Genomic DNA, 16,339 nt, shown 5'->3' with positions numbered 1-16,339 from the left:
GAAGTATTTAAGAGGCCTGTTTACTTAAAAGGGTCACAACATCCAGCTTGCAATTTTAAACGTCCATATCCACTCTCTGTAGTCATTGGTGACTTGCAGCCTTCGTGAAAATGTTATCATGATACTGGTCTCTATCAGGTTGTGTGGCACAAAGTAGGATCTTCATGAATACTGAATAAATGGTAGACTGTATGAATATTGAAATGTTAAATAAGAATAATTCTGTTATATTAAACTTCAGGAGTTTAGGGTCTCATAGTGGGTCACAGAAAAAAAAAATCTTTAGCTCTTTACATCTGCTATCAAATTTTCTTTCCAGAATGAAAGATGCCCTCATCTGATCAATTTTAAGAAACTAATCATAAAGCAAAACTCTTCTTATTTTTCTTACTCTTACTTTTAAAAATTTACAGTCTCTGACAGAAATCACAAGAGGAGCTATTTGGATTTTCCACTTCATTATATAATTAGCTGTAAGATGAAAGCGAGTTCCGCAAAAATCATTGAATCCTTTTTCAGGCACCATCTATCATTATGTCACTATTTCCTTCGAACCGTTTTGTGTGTTGCTTTTGATGCTTAAAATACTTTTGCTAAAATGGGAAACGAGATGGGTTTTACAGCTGTCATGATTTAAAGACAATCTTTTACAGTTCCTTTCACGGTTTCATTTTTAAAAAAATATCTGTGTCTACCTCCAAATCTTCTATCTGTAACTAATTTTTTGCATGTTAGGAAAAATGTATCTAATCTTATCTTGAACAGTTGGAATAACAGAAATTCTTTTAAATATTTTATATTAACATACATTAAATTAAAGACTACATCTGACTTAAAAACAAAAAAAGAGCAAAAATGATTAACCAGCCAAAAATAAAGGTAGGGTACCTTTTAGAGAACTTCCATTCCTTTTTATTCCTCTTTTCATTATCTCTCTCTCTCTCTCTCTCTCTCACACACACACACACACACACACACACACACACACACACACACACACTTTATCCAGTTACCTACTTGGCTTCTAGAAGTAAAAACTTGAATGCCTTAAACTCATCAGTGTTTGTATCATAAAGAATAGTTGTAGAGAAGTTGCTGGATTTTGGATATCTAAAATGAGTGCTCCACTGTCTCCTTAATGAGACTCACTTCTAGTTCTAAATTGTGTCTTTTTGTTACTATTTTTCATCATCAAGACTTTTGTAATTGTAACATGGGGACAAGGACCCCTAACCATCACGTCCAGGTTCTAAACATCAAATACCACATGAGCACATAGAAAAGCTATCAAAGTAAACTTGCTACATGACTTTGAAAGTAGAGTTACATAGAAAGAGTTTGAGGGGAAAAGCAGAAAAGGGAAAATGATAGAATTATATTTTAATTTTTAAAAGAATTGAAAATAAATTTCAAATAACAAATATGTTGAACTGTGTCCTGGGGTTACTACAAGAGTCTCAATTTCACATTTTTATAAACAATGGACCACACTATGTACAGTCCTCCTACAGGAATCAAACTCCAACTTCCAAAGTTTGAGCCGTGAGTATTATTTCGTTCTTACTCTATATTATTCTACTAAAATTCATGGTCTAGATTCCACCATTGTTCTCAAGTTGCATTTACCTTCGTTTCTGTCAAGTGAGAGGCAGTGTTCTGTATCTATTGCTGCAATGTCATAATGTACTGATGGATATTATTAATTTCTCTAGTATTCGTTTGTGTATTTTGGATTACATCAGTTTACACAGCAATTTCCAGTGTATCCAGATGCATAGATTCCCTCTGTCACAATCAGTTGGAGTCAAGCATGCAGAGCCAATACTATTTCATACTAGGCTTTGCTTGGAAACTTTTTTTAGAGAATTTATAGACATAATAACACTATGTAGAAGAAAGAATACTTTCTTTCTTCTTCAAGGGCAGCTATCTGGAGTAATTCCATTTCCCCCCTCTCCATGTTACTTTGGGCCATGAAATGTTCCTAATGTGACAGGAGTTTTCTGTGTGTTGGTGAAGTCACCCTGACTTGTAATGTGTCAGTGATAGGGATCAGAGACATTACCTAAGTTTTCCACAACTATGTTAAAGAGGGAATGGTCTTATTAAATTTTCTGACTATTCTGTGTATGAACTTCATAATTTCAGCTGTATACATCTCATCAGTGTGGTTCCACCCCTAAGTACAATGCCTACCAAGGTTATAATACTGATGCTTTCGAAATGAATTACTTAGAAGATCTTATTAATTTAAAGTCTGTTTGCATTTAAGAATTCTGTGGAACTTAATTTTCATGAATGTGAATATGTCACAAAACTAAGGACATACAATTTATTTTTAGTACTTATCATTAAAAGGCCCCATTTTGTTGTTCAATGGAGTTGGTCATGACTCAAGTTTTGCTATTAATAGGGATTCCCCAAACTAATCATATCTCCAGCGTTCTTACCTGGACACCATACCCTTTGAACAAGGTCAATATGTCCACTGATACACCTTTCAACATTTACTCACGGATATGACTCCTCTCATACTTCAGACTTGAAATTAGACATCCCTTTATTCTTTACCTTGTATCATCAATTTTATATCAGTAGAAAATATCATAGACACCTTTTATATATAGGCAATCATGTGGGCAAACTGTCTTGATAGGTAGCCACATTTTATTTAGTCATAAGAAAAATAATCTTAATTACAAATGTTAATATTAACTACTAATTCATGAATAAATATTCAGTCTTTGTGTGAATACAATATCACTGGTTAAATAATACTCAGACTAACAGAAAAGTTTGATTTTGAAATCATTCAAGTAAATGCTGAGAATATTATATTTGACTGAATAATTTTTAATATATTTTTTAGATTTATTTACTTTACTTTTTGTATGTATGACTGTTTTGCCTGCATGTGTATATATGCACCAATTGTGTTCCTCACTTAGCATTTTGATAAAGATTTTGCCTGAGTATATAATATGTGCAATAATATATTTTCTTATTTGAAGAGTGATTTATGATCAGCTATAATAATAATAAAAAGTGATTTAATTTTATAGTGTATATGTATGTATGTATGTATGTATGTTAATTAACCTTCTTGGAGGATCTAGAAATTATTCTGCTTTCTCCATTTATTGTCCTCTAGAAATTTGTTATTAACACTGATTTATTTGCTATTTTATAATTTTGTGACTTTTATTTTATTAATAAATATTGGTTAATAAATTGATAATAAATTTTTAATATTTTATTAGTAATCAATAATAAATAATTTATTGATAATTATTAACAAATCATTTGATTAATTTGTTACTTGTTAAGTGGATTTAACACTTATTCTCTTATACAAGAGATTCTAGAAGAAGAAAACATATGGCTGCAAACAAGCCAAACTAATCTCTTCTGGAGTGTAAAGAGTAATGGTAAGCAATGGACCATTAGAGAAGAAGAAACCGCCGTGTAGACTGAGTATTTAATGGGATTGAGTGCCTAGACTGCTGGACTCATGGAAGGCTATCCTGCAAAGATGCACTTGAGTTGAAATACACAGGACCCCAAAAAGGTACTCTTCATAGCATAGAATGTTAAATTCAATAATACAAATGACATCAGTAAAAGAATCCAATTTGTAGACTTTGAACCTATAAAAGAAGACTTAGCCACATTTACCAACAGATTGGTTTGTGAAGATGAAGTAAAGAAAATGAGACTAAGAGATTTTGTTCTGCAAAATAGTCTAAATCCTGGTATCATATAACTGGAAAATAAAGAATGAAAAGCAATTACGCAACAGGAGAAGTTGGCTGTGGACATGTAGAATTGGACAGATCTGTGATATCAGTTGCATTTGACATATGAACCACCCAAGGGGAGATATCAAATACAACATACACATTTGTAGTTTAGAGGGAGGATAAATGTCAGGATGTGTATTGGTATTCATCACTTTGTGAAAATTTCTTCAAACCACAATGATAAATGAGATTACATGGATTCTCTAAATAGGAGTTGTGACCCAACCTTTGTGTCTGGTGACTTCAGCTTTAAGGTTTCTAGGTTGCTACAGAAGGTGGAGAAATAACCTTTAAAGGAGATAGGGAAGTAAGAAGAAAATTCAAGGATAGTATAATGTTGTAAAAAAAAAAATAGCCAAATTTGTTGCTAGGCGACCTGGTGTGGAAAGAATGACAGAAGAACATACACTAGGAGTGGCAAAGGGATAGTCCCTGATGATGGACTAGAGTGAGGCGTACAGAGTGTAAGCCAAGATATGATTACTTTGGAGAAGACAATCTATCATGTTCATGATGGTATAACACTCTCTCTACTTCTTTACTTGACATTTACTCTTAATCCAATGCCATACTCATGGTCATCTTACCACAGTCTCCTGGGTGCAGGGATTACAAACCGGTACCACTCTCTCTAGACTCTGGTAACTGTATTTTTTACTTATCAGAAAATGGGTGGCTGGCAATGAAACCTATGTTCCTAGAAGGCATTATCATGAGCAGGGGTGGTTACCACCCATGAATAAAGACTTATCAGTATGGTGAAATTGATGACAATTGATTTCTCCCTCAAGCATGGATGACATTAAGTATTTGGTATCCACTTTCAATGATATGACTTTATACCATAACTATTTGTTAAATTATTTAATAGCACCTAGTCAATCAAGGCAACATCTTGAGTAAATACATCAAGAAGTTAGCATGTAAGAAGGATTTTAAAAAAGTCATTGTCTATTTATTGAGTTACCTAGGAAAGACGTAGAATATGTCAAAAGATGGAGTGAGGTATGGAACTGTAAGAGTGTGAAAGTGTTGAAGTTTTATTAGATTGTTTCTAATTTCCCATGGAATTAAAAAAATAGAAGCAAAAATTTTATTTATGAATGAGAATGGGGTTGTTATTTGTTTGAGGCTTGTAATGTAAAAGAGAGAATAAAACATTTTTTTCTGCAGAGAATGGGGTGATAATCTTTATGGTATGACCAAAGTGTTGTTAAGAATTTGCTCCTTGCAAATGACCTGAAGGCAAAATAAAGTTTGAATGTCATTGAAATAAAATACTGTCATCAGGCCTGGATAAATGCTGCAGTACTTAAGATTATTTGCTTCTCTTCCAGAGGACCTAGTTCATTTCTCAGCACCCATTCTGAGTAGCTCACAACTGTCTGTACCCCAGCTTCAGGGAACCCAACATCTTCTTTAGGCCTCTGCAGTCACTTGGCTCACATGCACGCATGCACACACACACACACACACACACACACACACACACACACACACACACACGAGAGAGAGAGAGAGAGAGAGAGAGAGAGAGAGAGAGAGAGAGAGAGGGAGAGAGAGAGAGAGAGAATCACTGAATCACCATTATTCTTTGTCTTTAGCAGTCACAACATATGTGGCTGTTTGGATGAGAATGACCCTTGGAAAAAAAAATTTTTTTCCCAGATGTGGAACTGAGAACTGTTTGGAAAGTACTCAGAAATGTGGTTGTGTGTCACTGGGCACAGGCTTTAAGATTTTAAAGGGCTCTTGCCATCCCCAATATCCCACTCTCTGCCTCCTATTTAAGGACCAAGATGAGAGTTTTCATCTGTTCCTGCATTTATACATTGCTCTGCCATCATGGATTCTAACCACCTGAAACCATAAGCATGAATTATATCGCTTCTTTTATGAGTAATAGAAAAGTAACTGAGACTTGTTCTCAGATGCTGATATATGTGAGTGTTTTTGATATCTTAATTTGAGGATATCAAGCCTGGGTATAACCTTGAGAACTGTTCCTTCCATCTGTACTTGTTTTGCTTGAAGAACCTGAGGCCACTAGGAATTCAGTCATTTATACAAATGACTTGTTGCAGTCTACAAAATTTAAGCTTATTTATTTTCAGTTTTGTAGACAAGAATTTAGAATTATTCTATTAAATGTCTTTTCCACCTTTATGTTCTCATAGTAGACAATTAAAATATCTGCATTATAAGCTTAAATGTGGTATCAGAAATGACATGAGAAAGGAGAGACATGTTAAAAGCTATATTTTATCTTAATTTTCTGTTCATTTTTTTGTGTTAGTCCATGTTAAGCCACACAGCATACATAAGAGACACTTTCCCTACAAACCTCAATAGTGAAGAAAAAAATGAAGCATGAAAATGTATGTTCAAATATAAAATTAATTGTTGTAGCTATTAGAAATGCCATGTGAGTTTATTGTAATATTACAATACCAAATTAAATTATATTTTAGCCGTATAAGTATATTTCCTTTTACTTCCTCAAAAAAGAAATTATAAATAGCTCAATTAAAAATAACTATTAAAATAATGTACACAAGTGTGACTAAAATGAATATAGATAATTGGAGGACCTAATAAATGTCATTTTCCATTGACTTCCATTGATATGTTTGTACTGTCTGTAAACAATTTTAAAGTTCCCAAGAGTGCTGCACAGATACAGACATGAATTTAAAGAGCCTCATTATTAACAATCACATTTGAAGTTGAAAATTTAAGAAAAAATAAAGGTATTCTTTCCAAGAGAGGATCTCTACACATATTTGTAACATTATTTACATAAGGTAAGTGCCAAGAAACATCTTTATTTTTTTTTCTTACAAAGCATGCTACAAGAATAAATGGACACTGAAATAATCTGCTTAATGAAGTAATATTATGATGAAAATACGTTTAGCTCCCATCATTCTCTCCTCTAACCCTTTCTATTGCCCTTGGTCTTCATTGATGAGTTCAATGACTCAGGAGTCATCCCATGTACCTAGGCAGGGAAACGGAGTCACTGAATGCCCTCTACCACATTAAATAAAAGTCAAGGTCAGTTGCCTAGCATTTTTGCTGCTAACTGATTTTTTCCTGTGAAATAGAAATTTCACAAAGAAACTCAGGCTGGGATAGAGTTCTCACAGCAAAATCCTGAGTGCTTTTTTTTTCCTGACATAATTTATTTTATGTATTTTCCTTTTTTTAGTGTGATAAAATTAAACCTTTGAAAATGCCAAAGGATATTTAAAATAAAAATATGTTATCAAAATATGAATCAGGAAAAATTAAAGGTATTCTATAGACTCTATAAATATTAAAGGTCAGTGATCCAAGGATAGTGTTTCTGCTTTTATGGAAGAATTTGAAATTATGAGCCACACACGAATAAGCACATTCATTAAATAGTTGTGGACTATGTGACATTGGTTTCATTTATCAAAATAGTGATATGGAAATAAAATACTGTCTACTTCATAAATAATATTTGTGAATAGGTAATATCTCTGTGTTCCACATAAATATAAAATTAATAATAAATGGTATGAATGGAATGTGTTATATAAGTGCCAAGTAAAATTTTAGAAAAGAAGCTTTTATTAAGGAAAATTTTAACATAATTTCAAATTAATAACTTTAAGTCAGTCAGTAAAACTCTAGCATTGGGAATGGAATTTGTATAAAGAAAGGAAGGAAAGGTTTTCTTAAAGTCTAAAATCAATTTTCAAAGAAAACAGGTGCTAAAATGACTTTGCTCTTCACTTCTGTTTTTAAAATAATAGAAAATTGTGGTGATATTTTATTTGTGCTCTAATAAATAAAGCTTACTTGGAGGTCAGAGGGAAAAGCCAACTACTATATTAAACATAGAAGTCAGGCAGTGGTGACACACACCTTTAATACTATCACTTGGGAGGCAGAGATCCATCTGGATCTCTGTGATTTCAAGGCCACACTGGGAACAGAGCCAGGCATGGTGGCACACACCTTTAATTCCAGCACTTGAGACCTCATGTCTTTGCTTGGGAAGGACACATGCTTTTAATCCCAGGAAGTGATGGCAGGAAGCAGAAAGGTATATAAGGTGTGAGGACCAGGAACTAGAGGCTTTTAAGCAGTTCGATTTGGATCCACTGAGATCCATTTGGGTTAGGATTCAGAGGCTTTCAGTCTGAGGAAACAAGATCAGCTGAGGAGTTGACGAGTTGAGGTTGGCTATGGCTTGTTCTGTCTCTCCAATCTTTCAGAATTTACCTAAATATCTGGCTCCAGGTTTTCTATTAATAAGATCTTTTAAGATTCATGTTACAGAAAATATTTGCAATTTGGAACATTTCATTCAAATGCATTTAGCTCAGTAGCATGACTAAGTATATCTATTAGCTTTCTTGCTGAAGAAAAAGGATAAATGAAATACCCACACAGTAAATAAATATATTTTAAAAGGAAAACATCTTGTAATGTAGTATATGAAAATTATTTCCAAAAAGAGCAATCAATTAACTAAGTAATTACTCCTTTGCCAAGGCAGAATACAGTAGCCCTGGCCTTCATGGCTTTACCTTTGATATAGAACTGAGACAGAAGAGAAACTTTGCTCAAAAATCTTCACATTCCATCTGGAGCAGGCATTCCTACCAAGTGAGCAAGTGAGACTTCATCTTTTACCATATGAATATGCAGATTTTTTTTCAAATTGCCCAACACTGGCTCCATTTTGTTCCAGAATTATACTCTTAGTTTATTTTTAACTCTTGCATTTCACTATTAACACCAAGAACAAAGCAGGCAGTGCCCTCAGGATTTTGCTTGAATATATCCAAGTCCCTCATTCACATGTGATCCTTTCTTAATAAGTTGCTGGTTTCCCATTTTGTCTTGTGTTGAATGTCATGCCATTCACTAGATTCTAAGTCACGGCCAACAGTGCCATGTGTGTGATGACTTGGGCTTTCTCTCCTTTATATATGTTAATCAATTGTTGTGAATCATTGTTCTAGGCAATGTAGAAGTTCTCTGTCAGACTCCTTAAAATTCTTCCAGCTTCTATTCCTTATTCAGCTCCAAAGGAATCTCTATGTCTGTTGTGATTTGAAAGTGAAATGTCCCTTAGAAGCTCACGTGTTTGAACACTTGGGCTCCAGTTGGTAGCTCTGTTTGGAAGGTTTTGAAACCTGTAGGAGGCCTAGTTCCGCTGGAGGGAGTGGGTCACTCAGGAGAGACCTGGAAGCTTCCTGGACTGGCTTCACTTCCTTGTTTCTCTTCACTGCCTGACTGAACGTACAGTCCACCAGCAACCTCATACTCTTGCCTCTGTGCCTTCCCCACTGTGGTAGTCTAGAGTCTTTTCTCCAGGTATTTGATAACAGTAACGAAAAAAGTCGCTAACAGAGCATTCGTTTTCTGGATTTGCTGTCACAGAATGCTGTCTTCAGGCATACCTACATCTGCACTAGTTTCCTGCCTTAGCATATTAACATGCTTAGTGGACTTATTCAGACACATGTGTTCCATTACGGCTCTGAAAGTTAGAAATCCGAACTGTGTCTTACATCTAGCATCAATGTTTATATGGTGGTTCCTTTTAGAACTACTAGAGGACAGGATCTTCCTAAGTTTTAGCTTAGAAAGACTGTTGACATTCTGTGGATTTTTAGTCCTTCCCTGTAGTGTTTGTTTCTGTTTGGCCACTTGGTAAGTCTTTTAAATAGACCTTTCTAATGACAAAGGGCCATTTAGAGAAAATGGGTTAATCTTGTCATGGGAGTTGTCCTTTAATAAGGTGAAGAAATATTTTCAATCGCAGTTTTGAGAATGAGGCTCTAGACATCTTTGGAGAGCCACAGAGGAACCCACCATAGTTCACTAGGCAAATGAAGAGCATAGAATGATCTGCTTCTGAAAAGATTTTAATTCTACTTTTTGTTGTGCAAAAAAAAAAAAATGTGGTATGAAACAAGTAATGGAAGAGACTGACATGGAGCTGATAATTGTCAAAGCAAACCTTTGTTAAAGAGATGGCAGGTTCTCCAAACTGTTAATACACATAACCTGTAACTCCTTCTTCCTGTTTAAACTGGGAGCTGTGTTTATCACATGCATCATTTCATGCTTGTGTCTAGCACAATGCAGGATAAATGAGAGCTCCGTAAGAACTGATTTTTCTTAAAACTTTCATGATTAATGATCCCATAAGTAGCCTTTCCTTTTATAATAATGAAAAACCATAGTATTTTCCTCTACAAACCATAGTTCAGTCAAAAGAAATTTCCTTATACTTTGAAAATCAAGGCACACTGTTATTTTAAAATTTGATTTCAAAATTCAAAATGGCATGTAATGAGTCTTTCTTTGTCTCACCAGCTCCCAAATAATGACACAGAGACTTATTATTAATTATGAAACCTCAGCCTATAGCTTTGACTTTTCCTAACTAGCTCTTATAACTTAAATTAAGCCATTTTTATTCCTCTACATTCTGCCACATGGCTCATGACCTCTCCTAGTGCATATCCTGCTTGATATGTTTCTCCTAGCATCTCCCCCTTTTTTCTTCCCAGAGCTCTCTCCGTCCGGAAGCCCTGCCTATAACTCTTGCCTAGCTATTGGCCATTTAGCTTTTTAATTAAACCAATCACAATGACATATATTTATATAGTATAAGTAAATATGTCACAACATTTACCCATTTTGTGTAAATAGAAAAAATGGGTTTAACTCTAACACAGTAAATCTATATGCAATAAGAACAATTATCAGGTAAGAATTACATTTACAATATCAAGTACATTTATATTCAGCAAATTTGGAGAAATTACTTATCTGTTTTATCTTGATGAGTTTAAAGTTTTATACCTAAACTATTTTTTTACCATAACATATTACCAACCCAAAATTATCTTTTTAGACCTTAGATAAATAATTTAAGCTTTTATGTCTCTCAACCATATACATTTTATACCTCTTTTGTGACTTTTTTCTCTGTATTTGATAACAAGGAAAACTATATATAATCTTCAACTACAGCAGAGATCCAAGAAGGGGATAATATTACCTGAGTAAACAGGAAGTGTATAGGAAACAACTTTCAAAACTATAAAAAAGACAGAAACATCTGTCTACCTTTGCAATCACCCAGAGTTACTCTGTAACATTGGGGCATCCATCTTTGGCCTACAAGCCTGTCTGTGAAGCAGGAATTTTGAAGGACTGTCCCCCGTTGTCTTGGCAAAGTTTAGCAGTCTTATTCCTTTGTGTTTACCTTGTCCAGTTTGTACAGTATACTGTCAGCAGTTGAGGCAAGGACAGTTTCTTGTTCAAATGGCTAGCTTTGCTAAAAAGAAACTCCATGTGTAGGCTCTTCAGTGCCCATCATCCTTTTCTGAAGTAGATTGGTGCTGCCAGGCATAGACTTGTCTCACTGTCATGAATAGCCCTATGTTATTAAAGCACTAGAATTCCATATTCTGTAGCTCTCTGAAGTGTTTAAAGAACATCTATTCAAGCTATGTCTCTGATTGGCCTTGAAAATATATCTAACATGACTATAAGTCTGACTGTTACAGATGACTAACTACTAACATGTATTTTTTTTGTAGCTGGAGAATTTTTCTCCAGCTCCCACCGCCAAGCCCGGCTAGCTCAGTCGGTAGAGCATGAGACTCTTAATCTCAGGGTCGTGGGTTCGTGCCCCACATTGGGCGCCATTTGTAGCTGGAGAATTTTTCTCCAGCTCCCACTGCCAAGTCCCACCAGTCCCGGGACTTATAAAATAAAATAAACTTATAAAATAAACCCACAGACTCTTACATTATTTAAACTGCTTGGCCATTAGCTCAGGCCTATCATTGTCTAGCTCTCACTCTTATATTTAGCCCATTTCTATTAATCTTTACTTTGCCACATGGCTTATGGGTACTTTACATCTTCCTTGTCTTGGCAGTGGCTCCAGCTGGTCTCTCTATCCTTCCTCCTTCCTCAATTCTCCTCTCTCCTTGTCCCGCCTCTACTTCCTGCCTGGTCACTGGCCAATGTAGCTAGAGTTTTCCTGCCTGGCCCACAGTCAGGACAAATCTCTAGCTACAAATGGCGTCCAACGTGGTGGCAAGAGTTTCCACCTAAAACCTGAGAAAAAAAGATTCTAAAACGGAGCTAAAAACAGTTCCTAATTGTCTCTCTCAAATGAGTGGCAGCTGCCGGTTTGAGCTACTTGTGGGTTCCTAGCGTGCGAGCTCGATCTGCAGTATGGCTGGAATGAGGCCTCTGCAAGTGGCACATTAAGCTGCATGGTGGATTTAGACTTTGCTAGTACAAAAAAAAAAAAAAAAGAAGTTTCTGGGCTACATGCTGCTTGGATAAAAGCATAGACCCACGATAGCTCCCAGAGCTGATGGTAAACCGCCGCCATGATGGAAAGCTGAGGTGGGCAGAGCCAGCAGCCACAGCTGCTGCAGTTTAAAGCAATAGGTTCACAATAGAACAGATTCAGATGGAATAGTTTACAATGTGTGTAAAATATACGTAGGCTTAAAAGAGACAAAAAAGGTGATATATACAGTTATAGAAACAAATACATAGTTTTAAAAAATAAAGTCTTTAAAGAGACAGTAAAATTAATATAAAAAATAAGCCATGTAAAGATGAGTATTACACAGAGAATCTGGATTGTGTTGTCTTTGGGATTTTTAACTGCAGAAAAACATTTGATTGTAAAAGCTGTTGAGTTATGCCAAAATGTATATTTTAAAGGTACCTTGACTTCAAAATTTGGATATAAGGATATGTTGCTTTGGAAAAGAGTCTCTTTTGTTTCCACAGAAAGCCAGAGGCTATGGATTTGTTCAAGATTAAGATACATCAGGTTTGACCAGCCAAGACCCCCTGAAAGGTCTCCAATGACACCATGGCCCAGATGATCCAACATCCAGAACCGTTTCAAGGCAACTGGCTCAGACAATACAACCTCATGGACTATTCCATAATTCTAAAATTTTCTTTGTATGCCCATAAGATACAGCACCCCCCTCCAGCAGGAAGTAGTAAGAGAAGCTACGCCCAAATTCCCAAATTATATGTAATTTTACTTTGTTAAAGTTAAAACCTTCCTTTTTGAAAAAAAAAAAGGGGGGCAGGGGAAGTGCTGTGGGATGTTTTGTATGGCAAATGTGTTGCTAATTAGTCAATAAATAAAACACTGATTGGCCATTGGCTAGACAGGAAGTGTAGGCGGGACAAGGAGGAGAATAAAGCTGGGAAGTGGAAGGCTGAGAGAGAGAGACACTGCCAGCTGCCACGATGAGAAACAGCATGTGAATATGCCGGTAAGCCACGAGCCATGTGGCAAGGCATAGATTAATGGCAATGGATTAATTTAAGCTGTAAGAACAGTTAGCAAGAAGCCTGCCACGGCCATACAGTTTGTAAACAATATAAGTCTCTATGTTTACTTGGTTGGGTCTGAGCGGCTGTGGGACTGGCAGGTGAAAGAGATTTGTCCTGACTGTGGGCCAGGCAGGAAAACTCTAGCTACAGGCCAATCAGTGCTTTATTTATATAGAGCGATATCCACAGCATTTTTTATTACCCTAAATAACTTTTAAGGACTATAACTATACATTACATTTTTAAATGATCTCCATAGGTACAATGCCTTAAATAAGAAATAGAAACATATAATGAAGTGCAACAAGAATAACTTTAAATTTGTATCAAATTATAAAATATCCATACCAATGTAAACTGTTTGAGACTAGTATTTACTTTTTTGGCTTAAAAGTAGATTCAAAAATTTACCCTTTTATCTCATCAATCCTATATCCCCATTTTTTCTTTGCAGAACAAGATCCTAGAATCTAATCTTTTTTGTTTAGTTTCTTTCCTGAACATGACCAATAACAATTTGTAACGAACTTTCTTAAACATTGATAAACATCTATAACCCACCTCCTGACCAAAAACCACCCATCCCTCCTTTTGGGAATGTGAATGTTGTGTTCTTAAAATTACTTTCTGATGTTTATGGGTGACAGCATCTTTAGGGGGCCCTGAGAAATTAACATAATGGTCAAATCCTGGGGGAGTTAGCTGTTGTCCTCTCTGGGTGTGATGAGATAATGCAAGGCTTATGTAAAATCCTGGCTGGAGTAGTCTGAGTCTGTACCATCTGCTTACCACCTTGAAATTGCCCAGAATGCAGAATTTTGAGGAAACTGCAACAGTGGCAGTCTGAGAAGCTGAATTACCTGGGTTATTGTCTTCATTGGTGTTTGGTCCTTTCTTTCTGAAAACACACAAACTTTTAAAGGTAACATATATCTATCTGTATTAACACAAGTATGGAATGTGCAGGGTGCACATGTCAGCTAAAGATGATTTTTTGTTTTATGTTTGAGTAGATACGAAGCATCTGCCAACTTCTAAGTCCATTTGGAATACATAAACAAACTGTAATATAAATCTTTACCCATCCATATGAAAGGAAGGTGTGTACTAATAAGTCATGAAGACTCTGCAGCCAACAAGTTTTATCAAGTCCCATCAAATCTTAGAGCTGTTTCCATACTAGTGGGATCAGCACTTACATCACCTGTCCTGTAGTCATTTTTGTTTGTTTGTTTGTTTGTTTGTTTCTTTATGATTGTAGCCAAGATTTTTAGGAGGTCTCCCTCAAACAAATTGTATTTTCATTAACTCTGAAGAGAACCATAGCTTTTGTTTCCTGTGGAAACAAAGGCATAACTTCTCCCTCAATGCAGCACATTTCTCTACTTCAATTCTGAAGCTACAATGTCACTAAACTATATAGACTGCTTTAATTCAGCAGTTTCTTTCATAATCCAATGTCTCTCAGCATCTGTTGTTTGCTCATCAGCATTAAAAAAATTCAAAGTCAACAAAACACCATATAGGATCCAGATGCCCTGTTTCCATCTTTATGGGGCTTTTTCATTTATATTACTTCACTCTCTCTTTAAAGACTTTATTATTTTTAAATTACTTAATTTTTCCATAACTGCCTACACCCATTTTTTACTGTATCTGTTTAAAAGTTTTCTTGTTCTGGACCATTTTACTGCATGACTTCAGCCTTCTCTGACCATGTGAGCTAAGCCTTAAACCCACTGCATGGCTCCACACAAGGTGCTTGCTGGTTCAAGCCTACAGGCAGACACTGGGGGCCGTGTCTCTGTAGGCTCTGAATGGAGAGACTAAGAGACTAGGAAGCTGTGTTCGGCTCCATGTTTGTGTGTTTGGAACTTTTTTTTAAAGCTGTCTCAGGTCCTATGTGGAAATATGTACCCCCATGTTGGATGCCATATGTAACGAGTCTTTCTCTTTCCCACCAGCTCCCCAATATTGGCACAGAGACTTATCATTAATTATGAAAGCTTGGCCTACAGCTTAGACTTTTTCCTAAACAACTCATAACTTAAATTAACCCATTTATATTAATCTATATTTAGCCATGTAGCTCATGGCTGTTACCTCTCCTCCTGCACAGTCTGCTTGCTCTGCATCTTCTGGCATCTTCCCAGAACTCTGTCTAGAAATCCCACCCACATCTCTTGTCTAACTATTGGCCACTTAGATTTTTAATTAAATCACTCAAGGTAACATATCTTTACACAGTGTAATAAAATCTTGCAACAATGAAATGTAAAAATAACTAAAAATGTTGATGGCCAAATATACTGTAATAAATGATTATATAACTAAAGCTATGAAATAAAAAAATTAACAATGTTTATCTTAAGTAATTAAGGCTGTGCCTCTATAATATTTAGATAAAATAATAAATACTCAAACTAAGATCCATGTAATTTTGAAAAAAGCTTAGTCTTTTTTTTTAATTTTTATTTTGCAATACAATTCAGTTCTACATATCAGCCATGGATTCTCTTGTTCTCCCCCCTCCCGCCCCGCTCACTTTCCCCTCAGCCCAACCCCCATTCCCATCTCCTCCAGGGCAAAGCCTCCCCCGCGGACTGAGATCAACCTGGTAGACTCAGTCCAGGTAGGTCCAGTCCCCTCCTCCCAGGCCGAGCCAAGTGATCCTGCATAGGCCCCAGGTTTCAAACAGCTGACTCATGCAATGAGCACAGGACCCAGTCCCACTGCCTGGATGCCTCCCAAACAGATCAAGCCAATCAACTGTCTCACCCATAAAAAGCTTAGTCTTAAAGTTTAGTTATGGTGATGTTGTTGTCAATAAACTAGTATATATATGTTTAAGTTGTTTAACTCTACATTACAGAAGGATTCTCTATTTAAATGATGTTATTGCAAAAAAAGTCAATTATATTTTTATTTTGTGGTGACAATATACTATGATGATTTTTCAGAGAATATTTTCTAAAAATTATTTTCATTTTCCTAAGACCTCTTTTTGAAAAATTAAAGGTCCTTAGCTGAAGCACAACACACGGAGAAAAGTAATTTTATAAAATTTAGTTTATGAGTCAAATCATAGTTTGAGCCACAAGAAATTGCCTATGTTTGATCACCTTGACCTTTAAAAATGAAGATTCCATATGTTC

General features: G+C 35.7%; 1 non-coding gene across 1 annotated transcript; it reads left to right on the top strand.

The window, feature by feature from the left end:
- The first annotated feature begins 11,433 nt into the window (after nucleotides 1–11,433).
- Trnak-cuu (transfer RNA lysine (anticodon CUU)) lies at nucleotides 11,434–11,506 on the top strand. The gene has a single exon. It is a non-coding gene; the product is annotated as a tRNA-Lys (tRNA).
- The last annotated feature ends 4,833 nt before the right edge of the window (nucleotides 11,507–16,339 follow it).

The sequence above is a fragment of the Peromyscus eremicus genome, chromosome 17 (genome assembly GCF_949786415.1).
Source record: "Peromyscus eremicus chromosome 17, PerEre_H2_v1, whole genome shotgun sequence".
Lineage (NCBI taxonomy): Eukaryota > Metazoa > Chordata > Mammalia > Rodentia > Cricetidae > Peromyscus > Peromyscus eremicus.
The sequence above is the reverse complement of the archived record's forward strand: the minus strand, read 5'-3'. Positions and strand labels throughout refer to the sequence as shown.